Consider the following 22,894-nt stretch of genomic DNA (forward strand, 5'->3'; position numbering starts at 1 on the left):
AACATATTTGTAAAGTGCAGAATAATGCCTACGGGAGGTCTCCCACTTCTTGATCCCCAGAACCTGTGATTATGTTACTTGACATGGCAAAAAGGACTTCGAAGAAGTGAAAGGTATTGAGACCAAGAATCAATCCTGGATTATCCAGGTGTGCCCAATGTAATCACTTGAATCTTAAAAATTAAGAACCTCCTTAGGTTTTGATATGAAAGGATTTGGGGTGCCTGGGTGGCTCAGTCAGTTAAGCAACTTGATTTTTTTTTTTAATATTTTATTTATTTATTTGACAGAGAGAGATTTCAAGTAGTCAGAGAGGCAGGCAGAGAGAGACAGAGAAGCAGGCTCCCCGCTGAGCAGAGAGCCCAATTCGGGCCTCGATCCCAGGACCCTGAGATCAAGACCCGAGCCAAAGGCAGAGGCTTAACCCACTGAGCCACCCAGGCGCCCTAAGCATCTTGATTTTTGATTGTGGCTTAGGTCATGATCTCAGGGTTGTGAGACCAAGCCCTGCATTGGGCTCCATGCTGGGTGTGGAGCCTGCTTAAAATTCTCTCTCTCCTTCCTCTGTTCCTCCCTCCGCTTGTGATCTCTAAATACATACATACAGGGGTACCTGGGTGGCTCAGTGGTTTAAGCCTCTGCCTTGCCCTCAGGTCATGGTATCGGGGTCCTGGGATCGAGTCCCACATCAGGCTCTCTGCTGAGCAGAGAGCCTGCTTCCTCCTCTCTCTCTGCCTGCCTCTCTGCCCACTTGTGATCTCTGTCTGTCAAATAAATAAAATCTTAAAAAAAAAAACATACATAAGAGCCTGCTTCCTCCTCTCTCTCCGCCTGCCTCTCTGCCCACTTGTGATCTCTGTCTGTCAAATAAATAAAATCTTAAAAAAAAAAAACCATACATACATACATACACAAATAAACTCTTTAAAAAGAAGAAGAAAAGGACTCAACCCATCATTGATGGCTTAAAGACACAGAGAGGAACCATGAACTGATGAATGTGCGCATCCTTTTGGAGCTGGAGAAGTTGAGGAAAGAGATTTCCTTCTAGAGCTTTCTGAAAGGAGGATACCCCTGCCAACACCTTGACTTTAGCCTAGTTAAGATCCATTTTCAGACCTCTGACCTACAGAACTAGAAGTTAACAAAGTTGTGTTACATTCAACTACCAAGGGTGTGGTCATTTCTTATGGCAGCACAGAAAGCAAGTATACTATCTTAATTCTTTTTTTGTGAGATCATATATTTTGACTTTTGTGTATTTAAAATGTTCCTCTTTTTCTGTGAAATAATAGGAAAGGGTAGTGTGTGTGTTTGAAAAGGTTTACTCCCTTCTTTGTCAAAATAAAAATATAATCATCCTTTGTCAGCCCTCTCCTTTCCCCTGTTCCCTATCTCTTCCTCTCTCCTTCCTTCCTCATTTAAACTGTCTTAGGAAGTTTAATCATAGGCATACAGACAGTATGCCAGAAACACATTCCATGCAGAGCCCTTTCAATCCTGTCCATCCTGCAAGTACCCACCGCCAGCTCTCCTTTATCCTCTGGAGCAGTGGGTCCCAGTCGTCTTTGGAATCACAGTTCCTCGGGTGGGGTGCTGAAGATACACACAGCACTTCCCACGATGCCGCTCCCCAAGCAGCCCCTCCAGGGAAGGGTCTGAAATCTGCATTGTTGACAAGGAATACAGTTGTTAGTACCTTTGGGGAAATGCCTTCTAGTGGCACTAGACTGTTAATATTCCTTGTACCTGCTATTCCATGCCCAAATCCCACCCTCAACCCCCTCGGTCCCTTAATCCACTCCTCCCACTCTGGCTCCCTCCCTGACTTTGCCCGGTAAGCTCCCCCTCCTCCCTTCGTTGATATCATTGGATCCGATTCTCGCTTTCTGTGAGTTTCCTAGCTGACCTTCACTCCTCAAATCACACGGAGCGTTTCACATAAACTACTAGGAACTCACCTGGTTGCTCTGTAATCATCTGTGTGCCTTCCTCGGCCAGATTCGGTCTGTGAACAGGGGGTTTGTGCCTCCTTTGTGCTTCTCCCCCAAGGCTCAGCACAGTGCTGGAGAGGCATTCAATGCTAAATAAATACCTAGAAAGTGAATGAGGGGAAGAAGGAAAGCATGCATGAATGAAAGAGTAGAAGCATAATGTCGCAAGGTAATTCTCTGCTTCTCTCTTTTAAGCATCATGCTCGTTTTCGGGTAAGTGCCGAGGGGACCCACGCTAGAGTGTGCGTCTCCGATGTCTTCGTGAGGAGAGAAATCCGGCGTATGGGTTTTCTGTGTAAGAAAGAAAGAAGTCTCGCCCTGACAACTTGACCTTCCAAATATATCTTCCTTCCTGCTGAGCACTTGTCACCATTTCCACGAGCCTCACTCTGGTCCAGGCTTCGGCCACCTCTGTGGTCTCTCCCTAGTTCCTTCAAGAGACAAGCACTACGGGGTTTTGCATTCAGTTTTCCCTCTGCCTGAAACAATCTTTGTACATCCTAATGTCTGCATCTTAGCTCAGTCCCTCCCGGAAAGGTTTTGTCTAACCGACCTACCTAAAATAATGCTCCTGCCAAACTATTAATTTACCCTGCTTTATTCTTTCTTGCGTTGCGGTACTTCTATACAATGTCTATTGTATATTTGTGTTTAACCTGTCTTGACCATTAAAATATGATTTCCACCAAGACAGAAATTTTGTTTTGTTCACTGCTCTAGTTCCAGTCCCTAGAATGGTTCACCATAAGCAGTAGGTAGTTTATATATAGAGAGAGAGAGGATGTTGCCTGTGAGTGTGGCAGCATATGTACCCTACAGTAGCTATGCAGGCTAGCGCAAGGCACACACCCACTGAGGACACATCAGGTACCTTAAAGCAACATTGTAAATGCCCCTCCATCTATGGCTGCAGTTGCTAAGAATTAAGGATTTGATGCATGGTCTGTTTCTCAGCTGCTTGGGCTGTTACCTAAGAAAGCATGGGAGGGTTTTCCTGCTGTTTCCCTTATGAAAGTGGCCGTCTGACTTCCTGTCCACTGCAGCCTGGGGGAACATGACAGGGGGACGGTGCTCCTCGACTTAAGTCCAGTTTTGCCTTTCCCGATCCTACGGTGATACTGCCGAGGTCCAATTAAACACCAAATCAGCAAAGTGTTAGGAGTGTGCCGGCCCCAGAAACCTCGCTTTTGCAAGAGAGCTGCATACTCTGTTTGCTGCTTCCTCCAGAACACCCTCTTTGTTTTGAATTCCTGGAGTGGATTGGGCTGCCCAACTACACGGCTTGATCCCAGGCATTTTCTTTTTCTTTTTCTTTTCTTTTCTTTCTTTCTTTTCTTTTTTTTTTTATTTTTTAGCTACAGGGGAACTCTGATAACAGGCTCAGAATTTGTTTAGCTTCAGGCCCTTGCTGTCTGTATTATCTTCCCACGCAGGAGTCTCTGCTTCATTTCGCCCACACCCTGAGGGAAATCTGATCCATTTCCTTCCCTGACCTTGAAGCTGTTTCCTTTCTTCCCCCTTTTGGACTATAAAGGTAGCAACTGCAGTCTAATCTCTTCCACTATGACTTCAATTCTTTGCCTTCTCCAGTTTTCCTTTCTTTGTTGGCTCAAGTGTTTCCTAATTGCAAAGATAAAAACAGTGGTCAAGGATGAACGGTTTCCTGTTTTGAGTTATGTCCCTTCTCTCACTGACTCTCTACCTCTTCATATCCCAGATGCCATATGGCCATACCATGGCGTCATGGGCATCCCGTTCACCCGCCAGGCATGAACAGTTCTTAGACAGTGCATTTGATGGCTTTTCAGAGAATCAGCCTGGTCTTTGAAATTATGTTTTAAAAGCTTTTAGATGTCTCGGTCCACATTTCTTTGCCAGAGAGGAAATAGGAGGTAAGAAAGAATATGTTGGATATATCAAAGGGCAACACTTCTTTCTTCCCTGGTCCATCATTCACATCTCCAAGGGCACTGTCCAAAGGGACACAGTATGGGCATGGGCTTTAACATTTAAGTCAGGAGGAGAGGAAGAGTGAAGGAAGCGTGATCGCATATAAGATGTTGGTGATAACTGGGTTATCAGAGATGGGCGTGAGCTGGATGAACCTAGGCTATCAGGAAATTCCACCAAAGTCAAGTGTATGCTAATCCAAGGTAACCAACATGTTCTAGTTTTCCTGGGACTTTCTGGATTTTAATATCAAGATTTTAACTTTCCTGATGTAATCATATGTCTGGGCTAAATGGGATAGTCAATCCCTACAAAATTATTCAAATACAAATTTGAGTGCCTACTGAGTGCCAACATATTTCTTACAGAAACTCCGGGTTTGGTCGGCCAGTCCTTTAGCCTGTCCTCATCTGCATTTTTCTTCCTTCTGTTTACATAAATCCTTGAAGGTTGCCCCTTTGTCAACAATTTCACATTCATGTCTGGCCTTCGTTGTCCTGAATGCTTGACCCTGTTAATTGGATTTTATTCTCTGACACGACCTTGGTCTTCCATAGACCTGGAATGAAAATGTTGTTTGGAGTGGCGATGAAAATTGAGCATGGGCAAATCCCAGGGAAGACAATACCTCACGGTGGAAAGGAAGTATAGAACACAGGGGTAGCAAGGTAGGGTTGTGCCCTCCCACAACACATAGAATATGCCCATGGATTTGTTAAAATGTCAAAAGCAGGTGTTTCTTTTTTCTCCATTCTGAGCTTCAAGCTAACTTGGGCATTCAGCTAAATCCCTCCCAGGTGCTGAAGCGGTATGTGGTTTAGGATTTCAGAGGTAATTATTGCTGAATGCATTGTATGGCCAGTGCACCTGCTAGGTAGATGTTCTGAAAGAATGTATCAAGGGGGGCACCGAAAGAATTTGGGGGACAATTTCTCTACCCTAAGACCTCTTATAAAGCCTATTAAAGTCATCAAAAGCTAGTCATGGAGCTGAACATATTCCCAATATGGTTAACAACACAAAAGATGTAACAAGAACTAAAAATCCTAATAAGATCAGGCAGTAGGTCTAGGTCAGAGAAAATGCCAGCACTACCCTGAGAAATTCAAGCTGCATAGTACCATTCCAGTCCTGCAGCTGATGAGTTACCTTGTAGTAAAGCTGAATATCTAGACATTTAGATTTAGATATTTAGATCCTCACTTGGGTACCCAAGGGAAATACTTGGTCTGATGATCTAAAATGAAAGGGGGGGGGTTCAATGTGGTCATTTATTCATGGAAATGATCATGTTTCCCAGCATTGGACAATGCCCTTGAAAGAGAATGGAGGACAAGAACAGCAACAAAAATCCAGTTTTCCTGCTCCGATGGAGCTCAAGATCCAGGGAGATTCAGAAATTAATCAAATAATTACCCACGTTAATATAAAATCACCACTGTGATAGTACCACGAAGGAGAGGTACCAGGTTTTCTGAAAGCCTGTAATCGGGGGATTTGAACCGATGGGGTAGCTCCTCTGAGACACTGAAAACTGGAGTGAGATGAGAAATACCCATGCTTGTTTAGTGCTTAAACAAACAGACATCTAAAAGCTTTTAAAAGCTGGGCGCTGCTAACAGCTTTATCACGTTTTCTTGATTGATTCTCATACATGAAATTTTGGAAGTAGGCATTATCCTTTTAAACCCTCATTGATCTAGGAAGAGAATCCCACCATTATCTAGAACCTCGGGAAGAAGCTTTCATCATTAGCAATAACTTAAGGAAGAATGTTCTGTTAAGATCCTCCAGAACAGAGGTTCCCTGAGCTTCTGCTTTGTACCTCTGTGCCCAGTGCCTAGTGCTACTGCAAAAGTCCAAGTCCTGCACAGGCTAACAACTCTGATGTTCATTGGGTGACTTTATTTATTCCCACTGTGTGGATTAGAAAATCCGGCCTGGAGAGATTGGGTAGTGGGTATGGAGCCGTATAGGCAGTGAGAAGCAGAGACACAGAACCAAGCTCTGTGTCTCCAGACCAAAGGCGGAAGTGGGAGTTCATTTGCATGAGGGGACACAGTAAGCGCCAGGGCACATTTGTGCAGAGTTCAAGGGTTTGCTGCCCTTCCTGCACCTCCTAGACTGGAAGGACCTGCAAATCCTCCCGTTTCCCCAGAAGCAGGATCCAGGCAAGGTCTTATGCCTTCATGGACAAGAGAAACGGATCACCGGTGGTGGAGAGGGGGTGTGGCGCTTTGAAACACAGGCCCTCAAATCACCTGTCTTGCTGCTAAAGCTGCAAATAAGTATGTCCAGACTCCTGTCTGGAGGATGAGAGCCCCGGCTCTGGGAGGCTCGTGTGCTGACAGTTCTCTTGGAAAAGCTTGCAAGCACCTTCTGAAAGCCACACACGCTGAAAGCTTCCATACAGCGCAGACACAAAAGCTTGAAACCTTGAGGCTTCGCCCACATGGATTAAACAAAATGCTTTAAGTGACTTTCGGCTACTTATAAAAAACAATTTACATAAATGGATGTGCTATTCGAGGAGGGTAGAGAGGGTGGTTTTAATTTTTTTTTCAACTTTCTTTTCCCCTGGGTTTAATAGCTGCAGAGGCCTCAAAGAGGCAACTCTTTTTAATAAAACCGGCCTGGAAATGTATTGAGACAGACTGTGGCTGACCCTGTTTCAGGCAGCTCTCTGGGGCCTCCCCCATCAGCCGCCTGAGGGCTGGGGCCTCCGATGGCCCACTCCTCCCCCACTCAGACCTCCGGATCTGAGAGCTCTCACCTTCCCAGGCAAGTTCCAGCTGCTACCGGAAGCCAGGTTTGCTGAGGATCTAGGCAGAACTTACAGGTTTGACCCCACTGTCCCTTCATGAAGATGGATCTGGAACACTGAGATGCCAGCATACAACACACACACACACACACACACACACACACACACTCAGACACACACACAGAGACACACAGACACACAACAGAGGCACTCACACACGTACACATCCACACCATAGACACACAGAGACATACAGACCCACACAAAGAAACATACACATATACACAGACACACACGGATACACAGACATACAGACATATAAACTACACATACACAGAGACACACAGACACGTAGACATACACACACAGAGACATACACACAGAGACATATGCACAGACACACAACAGAGACACACAGACTGCACACAGAGACACACAGACACATATAGAGACATACACACACACTCATGCAGATACACAGACACACTGACACACACAGACACACAGACACACAACAGAGATACACACACACACACAGACCATGTACACCACAGATATACACAGACCACACACAGACTATACACACACAAAGCCACACAAACACACAGACAGACACACAGACAGACACAGATCACACATATACCACGGATACACATAAGCACACACACCACAGACACACCACAGACACAGACAAACAAGTATTGGGCTCATCAACGTGGCCCGTACGGAAGAGATACTAAAAATGTAAAATTGTTGCTTAATTAATGGTTGTATGTATTCATTTTATCTAGCTTGATTTTGTTGTTGTTGTTGGAAAGATGATGTGCGTGTTTGGTAAAAATCCCAAACAGATTAAATGTCTTTTTTCAAATTTAGAACAGGTCTTCCCTTTCTCCCATGTCAGCCAGTCAGAAATATGTGTTATGCATACAAAATCTATTTTCCATCCTCTGCCATATGCTTTTTAAAATCAATAGTAGCGTGTGGACATAGTTACGCATCTCGACTCTTTATTTAATAATATGTTTTGAGACTGGCGACTTCAGTAAGGATAATGGTGGTGATGATGACAGGAACACACACAAATATGCTTCATGTTCTAATTCTGACGTTGCTGTGTGTTCTTGCCTCTTGATCGTCATCACAGCCTATGGGAGATGTGCTAGCGTCACCCCTCCCCCGCCCAGTTTCAGAGAGAGGGAAACAGAGGTGAGGAGCAGTTAAGTGACTTGCCCAAAGTCACACGGTGAGAATTAGAATGTGATTTGAACTTGACTCTGTGCCTGGAACCACTGTGCAGCGTTACCTCTCAGTATGAAATCACTGCCTCTCATTTATCCCTTTTAAGAGCTGCGTACTATTCCTATCAATGAGTAGATCATGTCACTGTATCTTCTCAGTTTTTCCCCAGCAGTTATCCATCGCTGGCAGGTTTCAAACGTTAAATATCTCACTGCCCATCTTTGTACTTGTGCTTTGTGCTTGTCATATCAAGTCATCAAGTTTTAATGGTCGATTTGCTGGACTTTGAACACCAAAGCTTATTTTCTTCTTACGGAAGGAGAAAAGGAGAGGGTTTATGACTGAAGAACATTTGAGGTGTCCCTCCTCTCACCGCCAATTCAAAATGGTCCCTTCAAAGTGCAAGTGCTCAGTAAACGTTAAATAGATAATTAAATAACAAAAAAACAGCCATGTTTTGAAAATTATACACAATGTCGAGAATACGTTGATTCATCAGATCTTATGTATGTAAGCCAATCAACTGTCGTGCTCAGGCTGTAGATCAGGAAGTGGGATCCTGTAATTTGAAGTCCCAAACACAAGGAAGTAGTCGAGTCGTCTCTGAACTTCAGCTCTTGGGAATCCAAATCTATATATTATGTCCTCTGGGTCTGACCTCAGCAGATTCGACCCAGGGGTTGCCCCACTTTGTTTCTGTTTGGATAGGATTAACGCCAGTTGCAGGAGAAAACATTAGATACAATAACCAGTAAAAATCAAACAATACTTAACATGCCATAAGTATTTATCAAGTCGGAGACCTTGGAGACGACCATTTGGCATTGCATGACCTCCTCTACCATCGCCGGTCTCCCCGGGTGGTTCTTTCTATTGCTTTCGCCGTTTTGCAGATGAGCAAAAGAAAATAGAAGCTAAGCAAAATTTAGTAGCTTGCCCATTATCCTGAGAACTAGGGACAAGGGAGGACTCAAATTCAACGTGACTACCTCCAAAGACCGAAGCCCCCAACGCTGCTGTCTACTGGGCATTGAAATAAATATGATGTCATTACCCTTTGAAGACCTTGAAGGTGACTTGTATGGCTTGTGCTAAATCTTGAATGCAGCCACATCTCCGGGGGGTTCCTGTCCCTTATTTCTGGGAATCTTTACCATACCTCTTAAGCAATCTGTCTCAGCTTCTGTTATAATGAGATATATCAAATAGCAAATATTCCGCTGTTTAATAAATAACTACATATTCTTAAAATGACAAACTCACCAGAATTGGCCTTTACTTAATAATCACAAACACCAACCTTATGAATATTTCATGCTCACTCATTTCTGCTGAGAGTGTAAGCATCCTGCATTTCTAAAGCTCCAGATTATGCAGGGAACAATGGAAAACATATGTTTTGTGTGTTTTCTTTAACAATTTGATGATGGAGGAACACCTGGCCGTGTTGGAGATAATGTAAGAAACGGTCGCCTTTTGTTATTTGAGTGCTTGAAATAAAAATCTCAAATGGCAAGTTGTAATCCAAACCACAGTAATTATAGAAGACTGTATAAAAAGGTATACATTTTAGATTCATAAATCTAAATGAGTCTATCTGCAAGTAAGTAAACTTTATTCAATTTTCCACTGCAACTGTCCCATCAACACCATCACCCAAAAGCCTGCAGACACCGTACCACTGAGATGTTGAAAGGTTTGGGTTGAGGGTTCAACAGATTCTTTGTTCTTCCCACTCTTCTCTAAATCGATGACTCCTAGGGTGTTCTAAGTGATGAAGGAGGAAGACACAGTTCACCGAGAGTGCCTAATGGGGACCCAGTTGTGGAATGGGGACACAGGAAAGGCTTCCTCCAAGAGAAAGTATGGAAACCTAGAGGATGGACCCCTTAGGAGTTGACCTGGTAGAAGGGCAGGGTTCACAGAGGATGACAGGCGTTGGAAGAGCCCCGGGAAGAAACAGGGCACTTTCTGGAATCTGGAGAGAGCCAGTATGGCCTAGCACGGTGACGGAGAGGAGCAGCAGTGTGAGTTTGCCAGGGGGCAGATTGTGCAGAGCCTAGAAAACCGTGAGAACCAAGAGTTTGGACGTCTGCCCAGGATGGTCTCAAGCCATTGAAATGTACGATGCCAGCGAGAGACATGACCAGAGTCATGTTTATGAAAATCACGATCCTTCTGCCTGCCGAGTGCTGAGTGAGAAATGGTGGGAGAGAGAGAATTGAGGACATAAATGCAGGAGTCCAGATAGAAATTATGCTGGAGGCATGGATCAGAAGAAGCGAGAAAGCGAGCTGGAGAGAGATGACCCGAGAGGCACCGTGGCAGTGACACACACAGATGAGAGTGATGGATGGGATGTTGGCAGTAGAAAGAGCAGGGTGTCGAGAGCAAAGCGGAGATGAATGACTTGGCAGACTGGGGAGAGGGTGAGTTCTGTTTTGGACTCTATAACACTGTTTCCGAATTCTCTATTTCCTGGCAATTTGTAGCAAGAAGAAAAAATAATGTATATACAAGAACCACATCCTAACTGTACTTCATAATGCCAAGAATGTTGTCCACATCCTCGCGGCGAGGGTACCTCTATCTGTGAGGTTCCCTGCTCGATTCTCAGAGCCTGCTGTGATTCCAGGGTGAAAAGCAGGTGCCCACCAACAGGTCTGTTAACAGCCTATGAGCAGTGTGACCTGGAGGGTAAGAGTCTTATGGAGGGATCCTGTCCTTCCTTTCCCCCGCGCTTCCTTTCCCCCATCATTCTCTGCTTCCTTTGAAACTTTCACCGGCAGTTCTCATTTATCAGCTATTTTAAGGAGTTAGACAAATTGATACTGTAGTTCATATGGAAAAACAAACATATAACAGTAGCCAGGAAAAAAAAATAATTGAAAAGAAAAGCTCTGAGGGGGTCTAGCCCTCACAGACATTAAAACATCCAATATAAAGCCTCTATAATTAAACCAGTGTGAAACAGGGGCCTGTATAGACTAACACACCCGCGGAACAGAAGCTAAAGCCTAGAAATAGTTCCAAGTACTAAGGTAATTTAGTGTATAATGAAGGTGGCATCTCAAAGCACTAGGGTAAAGAAGAACTTTTTAATAAATGGTGTTGGGACAACTGGGTAGCCATTTGGAAAAAAGATAAAATTGGATCCATAGTTCACACCACGTGTAAGAATGCACTCCAAACAGATTAGGGATCTCAATGTAAAAATGTGTAACTAAGCCAAGACCAGAGGAAGACACAGGCGAACTCTCTTTTGTCAATCGTGCCCAGGAAGCCTTCTGAAGGTGGTTCCAAATCCAAAAACAGTGCAAGGAAAGAGGGATGAATTTTACTACAATAAGAGAAGAAGTCACATGGCAAAGAACAACAGCGTAAATGAAGTCAAAAGACAACTGAAAACTGAGAAAAAATCTGGACAAGTTACACCACGATCAACCCGTGAATGTCCCTAGTAGACTGAGGCACGTAGGGCCCAAAAGCTGATTTTTTAAAAAATGAGGACGATTCACAAAAGAAGATATAAAAATGGCCCCTCAGTCTATGAAGAACCAGTAATTCATAAATGGAGAAATGAAAATTAAAACACGCAGAATGAACCACTTATCAGACTGGCAGAAATTAAACTGTGATGGTTGGTGCTATGGGGGGAGACTCTGAGTGGGAAGGGGGTCAGGGGCTCTCTCACACTGCTGTGGAGGGATTCGGATGGGGATAACCCCTCAGGAGCGGAATCTGACAAACTAACAAAATTCACATGCACGTACCTTTGGTCCCGGGGTTCCACGTCTAGGAATCTACCCCAAAGGCGCACACCTAATGTTGCAAAAACGGGCACGAGGCATCGCAGCCTTGTCTGCACTTGCAAAATTTTGGAGAAAACCTAATGCCCGTCCATAGGAGAGGAGTTGCACAGCTGTTGGTGCAGCCACAGAATGGCGCTGGGCGGCTGTGAGGAGAATGAGGACGAGGTCTGCAAACTGATTTGGAGTGATTTCCAGAAGGTGCTGCTAAGCGAAGCTGGCAAGTGCAGTTAAGTAGCCACAGCATAGTCTCCTTCCTGTAAGAAAAGGGGGCTATAAAAAATAGATACCTGTCTACAGGTTTGTGCAAAAGAAATGCAGGATGAGTAAACAAGAAACAAGATAGATCAGTGACCTGGGGTGAGGGGAGACAGGGGAAGGGCGGTGGATCATCAGAACAGAGAACCAGGAAAAGGAAGGTGAGACTTTTTAAACCTTATTGCAGCATTACAACTATGGTAATGGAAAAAATACACATACCGAGAAAACACAGAAGCCAAGGTGTATCCATATCTATATTCTGTGTCTACATCTATATCTATATATCAAGCAGGATGGGAGGGGAGCCCAATGTGAAATATAAACAGCAATAAATGAACCTAATTGTGTCATAAATGAGTAATAGAACTTCTCTGGAAGGAGAAAGAAAAGAAGTAATCCCAGTAACTTTGGAAGACAGAATTTTCACTGGATGCTCTAAAGATAAAGGCATATGAGAGCCATTTAAAAATACTGGCCTTTGTGGGGTGCCTGGGTGGTTCAGTGGGTTAAAGCCTCTGCCTTCAGCTCAGGTTATGATCCCAGGGTCCTGGGATCAAGGGTCCTGGGATCAAGCCTCCAGGCAGGCTCTCTGTTCAGCAGGGAGCCTGCTTCCTCTCTCTCTCTCTGCCTGCCTCTCTGCCTACTCATGATCTCTGTCTGTCAAATAAATAAATAAAATCTTTTCAAAAAAATTTAAAAAAATAAATAAAAATACTGGCCTTTGTTTGTACATCTATTTCCCACAGAGGAATTTGTAAGCAATTTTGAAACGATTTTATGTGAATACCAGCATTAAATAGATATGTAAATGTGCTGTGGGTAATGCAGTCAGGTTTCTCACCAGGGAGGTAAAAATTAACAAATGAATAAGAATAAGCCCTAGGGTCCTGGTTGTGGTGACAAAGATTGTTAAAGATTCTGTTGTTAAAGATTCTGTTCAGAAGCTGTTGAGAGAATAGATCTTAAAAGATCTCATCACAGGAAAAAAATTATAATTCTGTGAGCTGATGGATGTTCAACTAAATTTATTGTGGTGACCATTTCACAGTATCCCGTGTATCCACTTCTCGTGTGGCACGCCATGAACTAATACAGCGCGACATGTCCATCACATCCACAGGGACCTGTCCGTGTGTGGGCTGCGGTTGATAAGACAGAGAAACACAGATGGAAGTAGAGACTCAACTTTCAGCATCATCCTTAAACTGCAGAGAAATTTTTTTTCCGTATGTATTATTTCCTGATAATATCACACAGAGGCATTCAATGAGCTTATTTGTTACAAGAAAAAATAAGACCAGACATCATCTTTTTAAGAAAAAGAAAAGAAAAAATTAGGGTGATTTAAAAAGAAGAATGTGTTCCCAGAGAAGTCGGCAGCATGTATGTAAGCCAGGAGTTACCAGACTTTTTCTGGCAAGACAGATAGTGATATTCCAAGCATTATGGGCCAAAAGACAAAAATCAAGGTTGTTATTAGATACTTTTATCACAAGAGAGAAGATGGATCCTGACAAATGTCTTTGGCAAGTTTCAAAATATAAAAATAATTATATTATTATGAAATAACAAAATGTTATTATAAAATATCAGTATTGTTTTGTCACACTCAACTAATAATTTTGAGAATGAAATTTTTGCTTGTGGGAGGATCACATTTAACTTCAAAAGCCAATGTTCCCAATGGTCATATTGACTGCAAGTGTTCATCTGTAAAAAATTCTTAGTTCACCAAACACTGATGGCTCATGGATTTTGCCCCCAGTGTAGTTCGCTAGTTCCTGAGCTGGCCCACACCTCCCCCTACAATTTCATCGCCGCAGTCCACTCCCCAGTTCACTGGGCTTTGCGTCTTCCTTCCCATTGCTTGACTTTCCCAAGTTTCTCTCTGCTACTGGGTCTTTACACCTCGGTCTGGCACCCAGTCTGCTCTTCACCTGGCTGGTCACATCATTTACATCTCAGTTCAAACATTAATTTGTTAGGGACCACCCTTTCTAAGCAGCCAGACTCTAACTTAGCCACTTGCTCCCCTATTACTCAACTCAACATCTTTTATAGTGCTTATCTCTCTCTGCAATATCATGCCTATTTATTTGTTTAACTGTTTTCTTGTCTGTGCCTCTAACTTAAGGTCCAAGATACAGAGGGGTCATGTTTGGTTGAATCCAATGAATTAGCCATTGCTCGGTATATATGGCTTTTCAGTAAACACTTGGATCAATAACAACTGAAGAGAGAAAAAAAGGATTACTGTAATATACATATTGCATACACAATATAACAAAAGCTGGCCAGAAAAGACATATCAGTCATAAGGGATGTTTCAGACACTGAAAGTTTCCTTTGCTGTTCTGCTAAGATCCCAAGAGAAAGCTGCCAGTTATGGCCTTGTAATTGTTTAGTAAGGACATCCACTTCAAGCCTATCATTGACTTATTCTAGATATGGAATCACTGCTAGCAGTTCATCTCGTTTTTACATCGACTCAGAAGCAAATGAACATCAGATGAGATACAAACGTTGACACAAACTCATCTACATTCCATGCAAATTGTAGAAAAGGTACAACAACACATTCACATTTAAAATGGCATGACTCTACAACTCCCCAAATCATCAGGGTGTTCAGAGTCATACATGAGTTGCTAGGTAGACTTACAAATCACGTGTTGGTGACCAGTTGCCTCTGAAAATAAAAGATTTCCTATTCTAAGCAGAAATCCCATTATATTCTACATGGCTTGTGATAATGATAAAATGCAAATGATTTAGTATCAAAAGTTAGTACAAAACCTGCTGGGCATACAGAGAAATGAAAAGGGAAGAAAGTTAAGAAAATTTAGAAAAGATTTTAAAATTAGAATTGTCACTAGCTTAGGGAAGAAAATTAACCATTTTACCAGACATTGCAGCGAGAAGAAAATTTGCAAATTAGATTTATAGGGAAGTAACCTCAACACAGACAAAAAATAAACAGAAAACAAAGTCAAACACCACTTGTAACTAACCTTGAAGAGATCAACTCTTTGATGGATTAAGCAGCCTACCCAGAGTATGTGTCTGTCTGGCAATGATTAACTACTGGGTTGAAAATGAATTTATGTGAAGTTTAGGATGCCCATTTGTAAGAGCAACCTATATTAAAACTTTGATAGAAAAACACTTTATATGAAAGTCAAATAAGGAAAACCTCCGCTTCTCTTCAATGAAGTCAGTGAAGATCATTCGAGATCGTGAGAGCACTTGCTTTGTTTCAGAATCATTTGAACAGTTTAAAAATTATTTCGTAAATACCAAACATAAGAAAATATCATCTACAATCCAATTTCCCTACTATTCAACTGACTTCGCTATCTGGGCAATGTTCATCTCTTTGTTTTATGCATGTAAAATATTAGATAGTTATGTTAACAGCTATCATAAATAATTTTGTGTTCTGTGTTTTCTTACTGTATCACAAACATGCTTAGGTTGCTGTACTGTCTTTATTTTTACCATTTTTATGACAACTGGCTAGCCCATATCAACATTTGTGATTGTTTATTTTTATGGTTTTTTTCCTAATTTTTCTTTATTAAAATATTATTGAATCTTTTACATTGTCTTTGAAGGGGAAACATTTTAAATTTATTGTTTTATTACAGACTATTTTGAAAACAATATCAATACAAGAAGGGAATTACCCACAAATGTCATTTTGAAAACATCAATGTTTTATTTATGTGCATCTTCAATTTCATGTCATAAAAATACAGTATAGATAGAATGTTATATTCTAGTCTTTCCATTAACATTATGCCCAACATATGTTGTTTTCTTCAGTGTTCTTTTTTTTGGTAGCTTCTCTATGGTTACTGTAGCTCACATTATTCTGTATTGTTTTCTTTAGGTAATTGACCATTCTCTGAAATCAGTGTCCTAATGAACCTGGTATGTTCTCTGCCTCTTCCCACCAGAAATGTAAGTATCATGAGGCAACGATGGCCTCATGGCCTATTGTGCACAATGTTGTCTGTTCATGGTCTGGAATGGTGCTCGACACAGGGTGCGTACTCAGTCAGTAATTATGGACAGATGAATAAGTGAAATTCAGGCGGGTTGTGGTAGACCCACATTTTGAATCCTGGAGCTCTGATTCCAGAACTGTTCTCTAATATAAAATGGAAGACGAACCCATGTGCCATTTTCTTTTCCACAATTCCCCCGGTGTGGTGGCAACAGTGAGTCTTTGTTTCTTTAAAGAGCTGTAACGTCTTATGTTGTGAGGGACTAATGGGGAATTTCTCTAGTTCCTCCAGAAAAAGGTAAGTTTGATCCCCAAGATCTAGTAGTAAACCAAGAGCAACCTATGGATGCTTATAGCTATTCTTGGCTGCAAATATTATGACATACTGTTTTGTGACACTATTTTATAATATTTTAGTGAAAGGGATGTGAACTTTGAAGGGCATCCGGGCACATGACATAATCCTAATTGTACAAATTACCAGCTGCACGAGTTACTTGTTCCTCTCTGCCTCAGTTTCTTCTTCTGCAAAATGGGGGAAAACAATAATTCCCTTTCAGATGGTTGTGGTGAGGACGAAGGGTTAAGTAAATTGATATAAAAATCAAGTGTACATCTGCATTTATATGTAATATTGGGCAAGGCGCTTTGCACGTAGAAAACGTTCCACAAACACTGTCATCATCATCACTACTATATAGCGGTCATTGTTTTGTAAGCCCCAACTAACCTTTCACTGACCGAATGAAAATACCGGTTTAAAAGTATTCCTTTAAACAAATAGGACAGATTCAAGGCTATACCTTGAATATCCCTCTTGGTTATTTGCATTGTAATATGCTCTCTTGGCTGAAAGACGAAAGGAGGAATGGCCGACTTTTTGCTGGCAATGGTGCATAACCGTGGGTTTGAACATGCAGTTGGGTCATTCAGGTGAACGGCGTTCATCATGTGTGCTGAGGTGGGGGGGGGAATGTGAAGTGCCGTTGCTTTTGATGATAAAAATCCCAGGGGCCACATTATGTAAATTCTCATGGAATTCAGGAGTGCATCCTGCCAACCAGTGGACAGAATAAATGTTCTTGATGTTGTAATGAAGATACTTCAGCTTCTGATAAAAGGGCTTCTTTCTTCAGGAGATTGCTTTAGGACCGAAGACTTTGCTTGAAGGTGAAGGGGATTTATTTTTTTTACCTACATTCATAAATTAAGTGGGAAAAAAAAATCCTATCTGAGACAAAGAAAGACTTTTTTCGTACATGTGGGGACACTCAAAGGCTCTAGCACATTCTGCCTCACATTCAGCATTGGCTGGAAATCTGTAGTAAGAAACACAACGTACTGTACTGACTCTCCTCTTACCTTAAAAAACAAAAACAAAACAAAACAAACCCCAACTTTTTGCTTCCAAATTCTTTTCTGTTTTAAGATTTTTATTTATTTATTTATTTGAAAGCCAGAGATCACAAGTAGGCAGAGAGAGAGGAGGAAGCAGGCTCCCTGCTGAGCTGAGAGCCCTATGTGGGGCTCGATCCCAGAACCCTGGGACCACGACCTGAGCTGAAGGCAGATGCTTAACCCACTGAGCCACCCAGGCGCCCCTGCTTCCAAATTCTTAATGAAGAATGATGAGCTTTAAAATCAGGACATAAATTAAGAACATGTGATCAGGGTTAGGAAGGTCATCCGTTTTGTGTGGATATAATCCCAGGCCATAGATAAGCAATGTCACCCACAGTGGCTTCACTACGGGAAGAATAGTCAAGATCAGCTCTGCTATATCGTACTCACACACAATGTAATCTCAGCAACTGAACCATACAAGTTAATGTCCCACTCATGCCAATTCCACTCTAGTCTTGTTTGCTCTTCTAAGGTCACACTCTTTAGGTGCTGACTCGGAGATCCAGACCTTTCCCATCTTTCAACCTCAACACCTCATTATTGCCCCCCTGGGATCACCACTAGGGGGAAAGATGGAGCTGTAGAACTCACACTCTTTCTGTTTTGCTTCCATTTGCTTAAGACCAAGGCCCAAACTAGCCCTAACACGGCACCCCTATCCACAAGGAAAATGGAAAACGTTCAAAGGTGGCTTCATGTAGATGTTCAGTGAGCAGTAGAGTGTAAAGATACAATTATCAGAATATATCCTGAGAAATATTAGTGCTCTAAGATATTCTGTAGGAAAATGCAAAAGGGCAGGCACCCAGTTAACCGAAACACTATTGAAATATGACCTGGTAAATTCCTCACTTGGAAATTCTCAATACACATTAGCCCATTGTCAGTTCTGAGAAACCATTCTACAAATAAGCATGATCATTGCTGTTTAATCTAGTTGGTTTTTTTTCAAACTTAGTAGAATAATTCCTTCTCATAACACCCATGAACCTAATGTTCCATTAACTCATATTTAAAAAGTGTTGCATTAGGTATCTTGAAATACTAAAAAGAAAAATACAATGGACACTTAATAAATACGTATTGTTAGAATGTAAAACAAATGAATGAGAAGTCACTTTTTAGACCCAGTGACACCCATTAAACCAAAATTTGAGTAACCAAAATTCCATACAACACCTGCATTAAAGTAAAAAAATAAAAATCCTAAGGCCAACAGCTAGCTTTTGCTTGCAAGATGCTACATACCAATTTTGATGGTTTTTTTTTGTTGTTGTTGCTTCCCCTGTGCTGACTTGAGTGGTTTTTTGATGTCATCAGCTACTTCTCATCTGCCTAAGATTTCACAGTGGAATTCATCAGGGTGTTATGCTCAGCTTGTACAACCCATCCCACACTTCCTTCCGCAAAGGAATTTAGGAATGGAAACCAAATACTCCATTATGATAGAGAGAATCAAAATGATACGTTGTATAAGCCATGCTTTCGATGGGGTTCCATACTAAAACTCTCAAAAACTTGTTGTAGGGACTCAGCAACAGGCTCAGTGCTGCCCGTACATCCCGTAAAAATACAGTTCAGTGAGGCCTCGAGCAATAATCAGGCGTCGTAGCAATAGCTAATGGTTTGCCTTGGGTCCAGAGAATGGCTGGTTGTTGGCAGCGAACCACAGAAACCAGGAGGAGAAAACAATACAGAAGCAATATTATTTGCCATCTAATTCTCTGTAATCCTGAAGGGTGGTTATGCTGAATGATAACACACAGAGGAAAGATTAAATATAATAACATAATGTTCACGCTCTGTACCAGAAGTTATTACTTTTGGCACCGTGGAGGCAGATGGCTGCCACTGGCCATTGCCAGGAGGTGTTAAGTGGGTAAGTGGTCCTGAGGAATAGAGTCATCTGTGGGGGGAAATGACAGTAATGAACTGCTTGCAATGCTCCGAAAATTCAATGAATTTGATTAAACACAGATTGCAAAACTGTTTCCTGGACGACCATTGGACACAGTCATTTATGCTGAAATGTGCTCTCTCTGATGGCAAGTCAGACAGGAAAACCACTCCTTTAGATGCCAATTGGTTAAGCAACTTGACAAAAGGGTGGCCAAAGAGATAAAAAAGAGCCCTGCCCTCCTTGCCCCCTGCCGTTTCCAGGTTTCGCACGCACACGGTTGTCCGACTGCTGGGGATCTTTCTAGAAAGAACAAAGTCAGCATAATAACAACTCATGTTGGCCTTGGGGAACTAATTTGTGTACACTTTTTGTTAGATCTTTGTTTTATATTCTCCATGACCACACTCCCTGTACTAGACAAAGGTACGTTCAGTACAGTTTATCTCGTGTGGGTAGGACAGATGATGATACAGCCATGACAGAGCAGTTTCATGCATGGAGTTTGCAGGCTCGTGTCAAGAGCACAGAGAGAGGAGAGAACGGGGAGGCTTTGTAACTAAAAGGTGGCTCCAGGACCCCCACTAGCATGCCACACCTTCATTACTTTTCATGACGTGATACATGCAGAAACTGAGACCAAGCATTTCGGAATGTGTCACAATTTGACCCGTCGAACAAATTGAACGCAAACAAATGTACTTTGTGGTGTTGGTACCTATTAAAATTTGTTATTTCTCTGCTAACTCATTTTTATTATACTTTGCAAAAGTTCTGTAACGGGTTGGAAGTTTTACTGCAGTGTTTGAGAATCAATGAGTTAGAGTTGCAGAGGTAGATTTGGTCTGTGTTTCCTATGAGATGTATGGCTTCAAGCAGATTACTTACCTACCTGTATCTTGGTTTTCTCAGCATTTGATGTTTATTAGATTATGTCATTATTAAGTAACTGAATACACCAAGAACCACTGATGTGAGCTACTGGAAAATTACTAAAATATTTAGAATATCGATGCCTACTCATTTGAACAATGCACAAGTTGAATAATCAGTTAAGTTCAATGGTATGGGAGTGGGTCAGGTAACACACACACCTGCTTCATTCCTGTCTTCAGCTTCTGAGACAGCAAGTATTTTTGACCGTCTGCCTTGTTCTAGACATGGCTCCTGCTGGTCGGGATGGTGAGTGAGTAAAAATTGCAAAGATGCTTGCCTATAAGGAGTTTGTTTTAGAAGGGGCTATAGTTGATGCAGAATAGATGTCATTAATAAGCAAATTTTATCATCTACTTGGGATTAAACATTGCTGTGGGAAAATAAAAGAAGCATCACAGGGCAAAGAAAGAGGGCAAATTCTGAATGTGTGGTCAGATTGAGCTTCGAGCTAAGGATGTCACATTTGCACCAAGACACAAAGGAGGTGAATCTTGCCACGTGGGTATCTGGGGGGAGACATTCTAAGCAGAGATGACAGTGCAAAGACTCTGTGCTGGCATGATCTAGTAAATCTGGCCCGCGCAGGCCAGAGAGGATGAAAGGGCGAGGACAAGAAAAAAGTGAGTAGATGAGGACAAAGAGGCAATACGGTATTTCACTCTGAGATCGGGGCCACTGGAAGTTTGGAAAGAGAACTGACATGGCTTTACTTACATGCTAAAGGATTATAAAGCTATTTCAGGAATTCAGGTAAAGATGATGGTGAATCCAAAAGGCTGGTAGCAGGAGGTGAGAAGTGGTCAGATTCTGGGGAAACTTGTAATGCAAAAGCATCAGAATTTCCTGACATTGGCTATTAGGTATGAGATTGTAAGAGAGAACGATAAATCAAGGAAACATTCAAGGTGATTAGCCTGAGCAACTGGAAAACCACCATCCTCTGTGATGCTGTAAGCTGTGGATAGAACAGATTATATGGAATTGAGGGCATATCATGAGTTTTGTTTGGGACATGGTAAGTCATACTCGTCTGTTAGACAATTAAGTGCCTTCAAATGTCAAGTATGCAGTTAGAGTCTAGGGTTTGTAGGAGATGTAAGTGTGGGCATGGCTGGAAATAAATCAATTTAAAGGTGGGAAACTGGATGGGGTTATCAAAGGAGAGAATACAGACAGAAGTCTACTGACTCAGATCAGAGAACCCTGGGCAGGAAGCAGTTATGGAAAAGAAGAGGAAAAGTGAAGGATATTTTGTAGGAATGACCAGTAGGACAGGGAGCCCCTCAACAAGGGTAGGGTTTAGGAGACCAAATGGGGAAACTTTCAGGAAGAGCTCATCAACTGTGTCAAATGCTGCTGGTAATCAAGTCAGGTAAGGACAAGAGAACTTTGAATTCAGAAATGTGGAGTTCCTTCATGATGTAATGATTTATGGAATGGTAAGACGAGAGTCACATGGAAGTAAGTTTAAAGGGAATGACCAGAGATGTGTTAGAAACAGAATATAAACAAATCTCTTAAGGAGTTTATAGCATAAGGGAACAAATATATGGGACAGTCACTGGTAGCAGAAGTGGGGTTGAGAGAGATTTTATGAAAATTTTTAGAAGTGCTTCTTCTGGGGAAAAACATCAAATAATTAATAGTACAGCTCAGAAAGTGGGAAGACTTGAGGTATACTCAAATGAGCAAATTTTGAAGTCTGAAGTTAGAAGCTGTTAAAAGGGAAGACAGTCACAACCGAGAACACCTCTAAAGCAGGAGCGGGAACCACTGTAAGAATGGCTTGTTTGATTTCGAGGGCTACACTTTTTAAATTCTGTAAGTGGTGCTTAGCAGGCAAATTGAACAGGCATTTGTTTGCAAATGCAAACTCCTTTGTAATCATCATTGAGCAATTTGTACAATCACACATTTCTTCAAATGAGTAATTAATACTGATACTTAAATACTAAATTGATAGGCTTTCTTGCTCTCTTGCTTACAAGCTATTCACATTCTAGCTGTAATTACGAACCAGCAGAGACAGTTCTTTAAGGTAATAGGTGCAAGAAATTTCCTGTAGTCTCTACCATCTTCAGTTTTATGTTGATGTGTAGTAAGTGAAAGTGGAAGAAAAAGCAACGATGCTCTTTTTCTTAATTTTTTGTCTTCCAGAACATTTTTCCCTAATGAAGGGAAATCAAAATATACCATGGATGTGTGTACGTGTGTGCATATGTGCGCAAGTGTGTGCTTCTATTAAGTACACACAGAGACACACACATGCACACACATCTTTGGCCTATAGAAGAATATTGTATATTTTATAATATTGCTTATATTTGTATTTTTAAATTTGTATTTTTTATAATGCGTAGAATAGTTTATTTCAATATCATGGTACTCACTTACATGAAATATCATCATCCCAGAGGCATAATGCAAAAGGAAAATTTTAGAGACTAAGATCACAGTCTGTTGCAGACGTTCTTAAGTCAAAGGATGGTTTTCCTAGGTCATTCAGCTCCCATTATTCTTCCTTCCTGTCACTTTGCCTTCCTTTAGAGTGACGGAGAAAGCATATCTCCTTAACGACTTCAGCCTGGAAGTGACACCTATCCTTCCATTTGTGAGAATAAGTCAAGA

The sequence above is a fragment of the Meles meles genome, chromosome 16 (genome assembly GCF_922984935.1).
Source record: "Meles meles chromosome 16, mMelMel3.1 paternal haplotype, whole genome shotgun sequence".
NCBI classification, from domain to species: domain Eukaryota; kingdom Metazoa; phylum Chordata; class Mammalia; order Carnivora; family Mustelidae; genus Meles; species Meles meles.